This window comes from Gymnodraco acuticeps, unplaced genomic scaffold (assembly GCF_902827175.1).
Source record: "Gymnodraco acuticeps unplaced genomic scaffold, fGymAcu1.1, whole genome shotgun sequence".
In the NCBI taxonomy this organism is placed as follows: Eukaryota; Metazoa; Chordata; class Actinopteri; order Perciformes; family Bathydraconidae; genus Gymnodraco; species Gymnodraco acuticeps.
In genome coordinates this window covers 434090-444754 of record NW_022991216.1, presented here as the reverse complement: position 1 = coordinate 444754, position 10665 = coordinate 434090, and the positions used below count along the sequence as shown (strand labels likewise).

At 41.0% G+C, this 10665-nt stretch overlaps 1 long non-coding RNA gene across 2 annotated transcripts; it reads right to left on the bottom strand.

Annotated features, from left to right (window-relative positions):
• Positions 1–7679: 7679 nt before the first annotated feature.
• On the bottom strand, positions 7680–9470 carry LOC117561409. Of its 2 annotated transcripts, none has more exons than XR_004571366.1 (4): positions 9225–9470; positions 8262–8981; positions 7965–8137; positions 7680–7832 (listed from the first exon to the last, which is right to left on the bottom strand). It is a non-coding gene; the product is annotated as an uncharacterized LOC117561409 (long non-coding RNA). The 2 variants fall into 2 exon arrangements; XR_004571367.1 differs by having other exon boundaries at positions 7965–8047.
• Positions 9471–10665: the final 1195 nt, after the last annotated feature.

Below are 10665 nucleotides of genomic sequence, written 5' to 3'. Positions count from 1 at the left end.
TGATGCTTAGCTAAGCTAACTATGAAACACTTTAACTGACAGGACTCAGGAATCAGGATCAACTGTGTACTACTGTAAGGTAGCTTCTAGCTTCATGTCGAACACAGACAAGACAGTAAGTCAACATTTCCCAGAGAGCTTTCTTTGAAATCACCAAGTAACGCTAAAAAACACAACATTTAGATTGTATGACTAAGTGTTTATTTAATATATCTGGCTAGCTATAGCTACTTGCTAACGGTTTAGCTTACCCGCGCGATTCAAATTAACGTCAACGTAGCTATAATGTATGCTTTGCTTACATGTTCGCATAACTTGTAAGTTTACTGACAGGTACATACCTTGTTCATCTGGCTCAGGTGGTGGCTCTGGGGTTGTTGTGTGAGCCACCACCTGAGAATTGCCGTCTTTTCTATTAAAGAAATGTCTAATCTTCAGAATCTCCGCGTCCGGGGCTGACAGTTTAAAGTTTAAAGTTTAAACATTGTCACAGAGGAGATGTACGTACCTGTCAGCCAATAAAACACGTTTATTTCCATGCAACTCTCTGATTGGTCTGGTGGCGTCGTCTGCCTCTGTGTTGCATTCACTGAACATGAGAAATTACATTTCTGCCGTCCGTCCTATAGGTAAAGTAGGTTAATGTATTATATTATTGAGGGAGAATTTGTCCGGGGCTAAAGAAAAAACATCCGGGGCTAAAGCCCCGGATGCCTACCCCAGGCGACGCCCCTGGTTGCAACACACACTAGGCTTGTTTGAGACAAGCGAGACCTGCGCAGACCTGCGCAATTTCGATCAACGTCTTGCTCGTGCGTTGCATGATGGTTAGTCATTTTGTCCGACTTGCTCTGGAGGCTCGCCAACATGAGACGTTGAAATCTCGCGGGACAAAGACGCCCGCAGCCTTGAGAGCGAGGCGGCGCAGTTCCTCTCCACGGGCTGCGGAAGCTAAAAGGCTTGTTTGAGACGCGTTGCGGCTCGCCTCGAAAGTAGACGAGAATAGCCGATCGCAGCCGGGGGAGGTCTCAAAAAGCTCGCCTGAAGTCGGACAGCTCGGAGTCCATGCTCGGAGTCGGCTTCGTCTTCTTCTTCTTCTCTCGGTTTTTTGGCGGATTGCAAACAACTTTAAGGTGCATACCGCCACCTCCGGAGTCGGCTTGACTCGGTTTGCATTTATAAAGAATGCACACGTGTTTAATCGTTAATGTCAGATATGTACTAAGTAAATACATTTGTTCCTGCTCCAGATTAGATTCAACTTTATTGTTATTGCACATATTACAGGTACTGAGACAACGAAATGCAGTTTAGCTTCTAACCAGGTGCAACAAGCAGTAAAGTGAAAAGTAATGTACACAATCTACAGAATAAAATATAGAATTAATTGAATGATGAATAAACAGTGAGGGGTATGAATACACTATATATACACAGCAGCCTGAAAGCAGTATGAACAGTGTGTATGAATATGCTAAGATATATAAAGTATGAAAACGGTAAGCAGTATAGTATAACATATATAGATATTAATTTCATGATGATAAACATTGTGGAACAATGATGAAAAATGGGAATGGATGTGGCGAAGTAAAACTGACACAAAACAACAACAAACTTTTGCCAGCCAATTGGAGAGTTTCATCAGCAGCACGTGGTAAAAACCACCAATGAGCGCTCAGCTCGAGATACCAGCGAGCCGTTTCCCATCAAGCATTTCGCTTCCGCAGCCCGTGGAGAGCAACTGCGCCAACTCGCCTCGCCTCGCTCTCAAGGCTGCGGGCGTCTTTGTCACGCGAAATTTCAAAGTGTCATGTGGGCGGGCCTCCAGAGCAAGTCGGACAAAATGACTAACCATCATGCAACGCACTAGCAAGACGTTGATCGCAACTGCGCAGGTCTGCGCAGGTCTTGCTTGTCTCAAACAAGCCTAAATGCTTGATGGGAAACGACTCGCTGGTATCTTGAGCTGAGCGCTCATTGGTGTTTTTTTCCACGTGCTGGTGGTGAAACTCTCCAATTGGCTCGGCAAAAGTTTGTTGTTGTTTTGTGTCAGTTTTACATCGCCACTTCCATTCCCATTTTTCATCATTGTTCCACAATGTTTATCATCATTAAATTAATATCCATATATTTTATACTATACTTGCATTGCTTACCGTTTTCATACTTTATATATCTTAGCATATTCATCATACACACTGTTCATACTGCTCTCAGGCTGCTGTGTATATCTAGTGTATTCATACCCCTCACAGTTTATTCGTCATTCAATTCATTCTATATTTTATTCTGTAGATTGTGTACATTACTTTTCACTTTACTGCTTTTTGCACTCCTGGTTAGAAGCTAAACTGCATTTCGTTGTCTCAGTACCTGTAATATGTGCAATAACAATAAAGTTGAATCTAATCTTGAGCAGGAACAAATGTATTTACTTAGTACATATCTGACATTAACGATTAAACATATGTGTGCATTCTTTATAAATGCAAACCGAGTCAAGCCGACTCCGAGCTGTCCGACTTCAGGCGAGCTTTTTGAGACCTCCCCCGGCTGCGATCGGCTACTCTCGTCTACTTTCGAGGCGAGCCGCAACGCGTCTCAAACAAGCCTACTCACTCCATAATCGTCTAGGAGCGACGTTTGGTCAGTGTCCGTGGCTTACAGTTGTGACGCTCCTATAGGCTCCTTCAGCTTCATAAAGGGACGCAAATAGCTTTCAACTGATTGCAATGTATTCCCATCTGCGGCGGGATTTGACGCTCATGGAAGCACGGCATTCGTTTGTGTCGGCTGCCCTTGAAGGCAATGTGAGCGTCCATTCTCATTGGATAACAGAGAATTGTACACCCGGAAGTAAGTATTCCCATTACTGTCGATTGATTTTACAATGATATCTGCACTACTCATCGACTAAAAAACACCAGATTATCCTTGTTAATTACACAACATTGATTGGTTTAAATTGTGTGCAATGCTTTTGTATTTTTCCCCTTCGATTCGGAGAAACAAATATTTTTTCGGAGTAAAGGATGGCAGAAGACACTACACTACCCAGAATGCCCAGCTATCGTTTGGACTACACCAGGGTTGCGTTCCAATAGTCCATTTAGCTTAGGAACCTTCCTAACCAAGTGAAATGACCCGGAAGTCCCTCAGTGGCAGCCATGATAAGTGCCGTTCCAATTCTCTAAATGAAAGGAAAGGAGGTTTCAAACTTCCTTTATAACCTCCTTTAGCTTAGGAACCACTGGACCTCTCTTACCGAAAGGAGAGGAGAAAATGCTGCCCCACAATACCTTGCAGCCGCAGCATTTGCGTCACACAACAGTCGGCCGTTCACGGAAACAACCGATTATGACCGAGAAATTATATCATGAAAGTTACGGTGCTTATTAAGCATTTTAAAACGTATGTGGTAAGTGCTTTTTTCTGAACGTTCATCAGTATTATAATCCAAAAGAGAAATATGAACGTTAGTTTTTACTGAAATGATCAAATAAAGTCAACATTTCACAGTCTTTACTGAGCTGTGTGGTGTTTGTTCAACTTTTAAAAGATGTTTGAATGGTGATATACACAGTGATAGATGTTAAGGACTAACGTTTATAATAAATACATTTGTATTGATTTTAAGATATTTTCATAGTTCATACAATCATACGTATTGGGATCATTTGTATTAATGTGGACCGGAGGGAGAGGGTGACGAGCATAAGTTTCACTTTCCTTTTTTATTTCAATTCCAATTTTGGTTATGAAGAATATGTTTCTCTGTTGTCCACGTTCATAAAGCATAAATTAACAGCATCAGAGCACGGTGCAGAGTCTTCAGATGAGTCCCTCGTTCTTATTAAACATCCATGTTGTAGTCCGCTGTATAGAAAACTGTAGTTTCCATAGTTTCCCCACAGCAGCAGACGCACATTCATGACGTCCGCTGTCGCATCATAAATACCTCGGATAGTGAAAGTGCATTCGGATTCTCTAAAGTACCGCAGTCTCTTCTCCTAAATCCTTTTGAATTCTCCTATCCACTATCCCTTAACCCCGTGACGTTTCACTCAGAGGTCAAGGAATAGGAGATAGGGTTAGAATTTAGGAGCTGATTTTTGGATTATCGGAACGCAACCCATGTGCTCTGTTTGACAAACCCCGTGATAGTCCTCAAGCTCTGTGATTGGAGAGTGTGCTCCGAGGGTTATGCCGAGCCTCGAACAGCAATTGAAATGGGATGGAACCACGGCAAACTGTCCAAAACTGGATTTGAACGGATCACTCAAATTCTGTGTTTTATATTTAACAATTCTGTGTTCTTTATTTATTGATTGTTCAATACCTGACAAGGCCGGAGATGAAATATCTACATACATCTTATAAGAGTATAATACATTATGTATAATATCAGTTAAAATAAGTGCTTCAACATAGTTAACATTGCTGGAGGTATGCACAAATATTGATAGATGTCTTGTAATGCACTATTGAGGAACCTGCGACCCAAGTTTTTCATTCATTGCATAACTACACCATAGTTGTGTAGGCCTATATGATATGTCAATAAACCTTAGAAAATCTTGAAATCTTGAAAGGGATGTGCAAAATAGTCATTATATACAGTCTTTAATTAACTATTAGTAGAGAATAACGAGTAATGAATACACTTTATAGGGATCCTATTAATATCTAATAATAAAAATAATGAAATTGAATAACATGCTTTAACCACTAGGTGTCCCTTTATATCAGCTGTGCACCTTTATGGTGTAAATACAGCCTATCTTACCAATTGGATCAAATATAAAAGTCAGCCGAATTAGTGTTGAGACGTATTGTGTGAAAATAAATGTAAGATGTTGTTTAATGGCTGATATATTTCTGATCCACGTCACGTTTTCAGTTCCTCATGTTTGTCTAGAAGTCTTCTCATCAGGGCTCTATAAATACAGAACTACGGCAGATATGTAATATTTAATGCAGCCGAACCGTGTATTACAATGCCGTTATGTGATGACTTTCAAAGAGAAAAGCAAGCACACTCGGAATAAAGTATTATTTTAGTTTAAACAAATGTTTTCGGTCTGTTTCCGGTATTTGTTAATGACGATGTGCTGTGAGATGTGAGACTGGAATTGCACAGGGGAAAATAACGTAGGCTATCTTTAGATGCGGATTTTGTTAAACTAATATGTTTGCGCTGTGGACCAACACTATACATTGACGGGGAAGGGGGTAGCAATAAAGATAACACCATTAAACAGTTACACAACATAACAGAAATAATATCGATAGCAGCGTCCCTAGCAACCACCTTGGTAACAATGAAAACGTTCTATGGACGCAATTTCCTGAAGTAATCTTCGTAATAACTAGAAAACTAAAGATCATGTACATCCACTGCACACATAATCTGAAATAACAACTCATATTTCTCGCATCAAATGACATCAAAACGCATTTTAATGGCCAAACTAACTTTAAAATAGGCATTTTCCACCGAGAATAAAACGAAGTTCGGCCATGTTTTTTTTTTCTGCAGGGAGAAATTTGAAGATCACGTGACATAGACGCCAGCCATACATACAGTCGGCGTCGCGTCACAGTTGGGGGCGGGGCATTTCGAGGGGGAAAACAATAATTTCCCCCTCGCCCGGAGCACTGTAAGCGCGCGGATTTTAAATGTTAAACAAACATGTCATACATTGATTCATTGCAGCCCATTTCCAGGGATAGATACCTTAACATGTTGTATTTAATAGGATCGGATTATTGTCCATATCTTATTAAAGAGTGGACGAATGATCCGACTGAATGGCCTGAAGTTTCATTCCCTGATATCTTCTGCTACCTGGTTGAATCACCCGGTAAGAGGCCAAATCACGTTAACTAATGAATTAAACCTCACATAATGTATATGTCTAACAAGGAAATTATCACGTTTTAGTGAATTTGTTCATCACACAATGGTTGTTATTGCACAATAGCCATCATGAGCTGCATATACATATTGGTTATTGACGACTCGGTACGTTATCACGCAGGGATTTACACACACACGCCTAAAGAACTATCGGTCCCTGGAGGCACACAACTGTTTTACAAGTGGCTTTGTTGGAGTTGTGCTCCATCATAAACTACCTTCATCGGATACCTACCTGTTTCGATGTGATGTAAAGCCATCCTGGAGGGTGACAGAGAAGCCGCAAAGGCTGGCTTCCGCATCTGCCAAACTATGCCATACCTGGGGGTTTCATGTGATGGCTATGTTTCCTGTGACTGCTGTGGTGAGGGTGTTATAGAGGCTAAGTGTCCTTACAGGTGGGGGCAAGACACCTCTACTGGGTATCAACAGTGGCTTGAGGACAAAAGAGGACATCTGGAAAGTCTGACAAGCTTAAAGAGAAGTCATGCATATTTCACTCAGGTATTTCAATATTTCACCTGCATATACCTGCACACCTCTAATGAGTCTGGAGCATTTTGTGCAATTATCCAAGAGAATTATCCACAGATGGCATACTGTCTATAATGTACATATTAGTGTTATGATTGCATTGCATTTGACAGGTCCAAATGCAGATGTTTGTTACCAAACGGATGTATGCAGACTTCATCACTTGGACTCCTCAGACCTGCCTGATATTCAGAGTACAAAGAGATGAGGACTTCATCAGTGGTGCCATTAATGTGATGCAAACATTTTGGTCACAACACATACTACACAAACTTCGGGAGCTGAAAGATGCACAGGTAGGTAGGTGGTTGAATTTCCTATCAGTGTAAAAATGGCAACAAATAAGTCACTGTGACAGAGTTACATATTTATTTATACCAATTCATTTTGAAGCATATTATAGCTATTTCATTCAGTATCAACATAGACTACTAGACTATATGTACAAAATCAAATATCACAAAGCCTATACATTTATTTACAACATGAAAACATACATAGGCTACAAATAGAATGAATAATGGGCTGTACAATATTGTCTATACTTGTGACTTTGATACTAATCAGATAATAATTGTTGATATTGTTGATCAAATTGTTCTTGTGTTATTTTCAAAGGGGGTGTACTCATTTATGATAAGCACTGTATATGTTTCTGCTAAGTAGGCAGAACACAGTCCAGTCGAAAGCAGCACAGGGAATGACCCATCAGGCAACACAAGTGGCAGCAGAACATCAGGCAACAGAGGCAGAACATCAGGCAACAGAGGCAGAGCGTCAGGCATCAGAGGCAGAGCGTCAGGCATCAGAGGCAGGGCGACAGGCATCAGAGGCAGGGTGACAGGGTGTGCAGCAGCAGAGCAGCACTGAGATCAGTTCAGGGACTTGTGGAAAGACAAACAACAGGTGGTTTTGATTAGAAAGATCCATTATGTCTCAACTGAAACCTGTTAAATGGCACAATTGGAACAATAATGACTTCTTTGTTGTATAAAAAAGTTGCATACAATATTGTTCTCTGATGCTCATTATTAAATGACTGCACATTGATTTTGTTCTTACTCTCAGATTCTGTAACGGTTGTACATGACACTGCCAGACAGGTTCATTAGTGCTGCACAGACATGCACAATCCTATCCATCATGGCCTCTTCTCTCTCTCACCCTGCAGTCTCTTCACCAGGCGCAGAGGAAGTGGGCCATCCAGAATGTGGTACCGGGCTCTTCAGGGCCCCAATGACTCTCTCTGCAGACCACAGATCGCAACATCTTCGGCTGACAGTTGTTTTCGGCCCCTCGTGAAAGACGGTGTGATGAGCTGTGCACCCAGAACAGCAAAGTCATCCTTCAAAGTGAAGCCCCTGTCGGCTAAAATCTGAAATAAACATCACAAATACTTAAAAACACTACTTTACTTCAACAGCAACTCAAAAATGGTAACTATGGGTAAATAATAAATTCACAAATAAGACTTAAATTAGAAACAAAAAAACAGTTCAATTGTTACCTGATCTCCTGCATGGTGGAACTTCTGAGATAAGAAGTCTGAGTTCCTTACAATATGCACATCTGAAGCCCTCCCTGCCCAGCCTTTGGAGATATGTGATTGAGCCAGATAGGTGACATGCAATGAAATACTTCACTGTTGTCCAGTTTTTGTATTTTGAGTAGGTGATAGCTCTGTGAGAAGAGACAGTCGTTAGTAATACTTATCTATAAATTGTGTACATATACACAGACAGCCAGGTAAGTATTACAAAAACCCGACACTTTATGCATGCTATCAAAAAGAAAAATATCTCACCTTGTTTTCAGCTTCTTTGAGTGTTCAATTCTGATCTCAAAGCAGTCGATAATTGCAGTCACTCTAGGGTACTGGAAGAGAACCTCTGCTGGTACTGTGCTTCTGATACACTCTCTATCAGGCCATTTAATCAAAAAAGAAATGTTGGCGTACATCAAATCCAACCATTGGGAGAATACATCAAGGAAAGTGCTATGTGCCAGGTCAAATATTCCACACATCATATCGGTTGAGGGGTTCTGCCGCAGTTTCACCAGAGTAATAAAGAGCTGGTCTTGTGTTGACATCTTGGATGTTTTCTGTGACTTAACAAACTGTACCAGGTACTGATGAAGAGTGTCAAATACTGTCCATGACAGGCCTGTCATGACTTTACATTTAGTGTCATTTTCTCTCTGTTTACCGACATTTTCAACGTCTCCAATTCTCTGATGGCTTCAGCTCGCTCCTTCATGGCCTCATCTCTTTCTCTTCTTAAATTATACAATTCTTCATAAAGTTGTTTTCTCTCTAACTCCTGAAGAGGTATGGGAGCTTCTGATGTTGGGGATTCTGGTGCTGGGCCCTCTGATGTTGGGGATTCTGGTTGGGCAGACTGAACACCCTCACGCTTCCTCCTTCTCTCCAGCCTCTGAAGTACTGACCTGGGAGACTTTGTCTTTTTATGTGGGAACAGCGAGGGTGTGTAGTCTGGGTGGGCTATGTCCTCGTTTTTTAAGCCTAGGGCAAGACAGTTCACAAACGAAATGAGAAGGGGATAGAAGGGGGGTGAAATACATTTTAACTGCAGAAAGCTCGGAAGCTACCACCAGTGTTGTTAGCATAGCTGTGTTTTTGTATACTCAAGCAAGGTAGCCTGCATAACGTAGTAGTTAGTTAACTTCTCTTAAAACTAGTAATTGAACATTCATGTTAACTACGAAACAATTTAACACTGTTATTGTGTGAATAACGTTGTCATACCTGTAATGAAGTGCTGACTACAGACGTACACATGTTTGGATTTTGGATCCCACAGGTGGCCAAACTCATCCTCCCGACGGATCGCTTGAAGCCACCGGGTTCTTCTCCTGGGCTCTGTGCTCCCGTTGGGCAAAATATAAAATTTTAGATTTGGATTTTTAAGCTTGTTAGTTGTACAAAAGTTGTACAAATATTTGTTTCTCCGAATCAAAGGGGAAAAATACAAAAGCATTGCACACAATTTAAACCAATCAATGTTGTGTAATTAACAAGGATAATCTGATGTTTTTTAGTCGATGAGTAGTGCAGATATCACTGTAAAATCAATCGACAGTAAGGGGAATACTTACTTCCGGGTGTACAATTCTCCGTTATCTAATGAGAATGGACGCTCACATTGCCTTTAAGGGCAGCCGACACAAACGAATGCCGTGCATCCATGAGCGTAAAATCCCGCAGCAGTTGGGAATACATTGCAATCAGTTGAAAGCTATTTGCGTCCCTTTATGAAGCTGAAGGAGCCTAGGAGCATCACAACTGCACGCCACGGACACTGACCAAACGTCGCTCCTGGACGATTATGGAGTGAGAGTGTGTTGGCTGTTTCTAAGTTTAGTCTAACAAAGCTGCTAACAAGGGCTTTCTCCTTTCATTTCAGTCACAGGAAGCTGTGGTCAAGGTTACATTATAGAAATAAGGAACACAATCTGAAGCTGTTTGGATGAAGCACAATACCCTTTGTTAATTATTTGTGTACTTTTATGAGTGTTATTGAACTGAATGAAATCACTGTAGATTACCTTCAACTATAGATGTATTTAAAAAAAAAAAAGAAGCAAAACGTAGCCTATATCTACAGGCTAATATTGATCAATATGAATGTTCCCTAAACAAAGACTTTTGATTAAACGTTGGTTTACCAGATGCCATTGAGAGGTAAACGCAGTACAAACATGGAGCAACAGTCATCTTCTGTACACTCACACAGCGCTGTGACTCATTAGCTCTGTGCTCCATTGTGGTTTTTTTGGGGGGGGGGTAATAGATGTCAGCTTTTTTCCCTCAGTTTTATGGTTTGTCTACACATAACTTCTCCAGAGGTTCCCCTGCTTTTGAGTTTGACCCCCTTCTGTTGTATGACATAATTTCCCTATTGTAAGGCAATTTCTGCTTTGAATCCAGAGTGTAGTGATACAGTGCCAGAAGGGATATACTTTACTCCCTCCTGTAAATAACGAGAGGCCGGCCTACTGTTAGAGGCTGTGGACATGTTGGGTGGGAAAAGCTCTTTTTGTTGTGTGCACAGAAAGTCAGACAAACTGCTCGGAGTGACCAAATGTTTAACATGGTTACTGCATATGTTATTGTGTTTTTGTATAAATGCATTATGTTATGAAATACATCTTTAGAGGGCAAATTCAGTGAGTCATTGTTTATGATT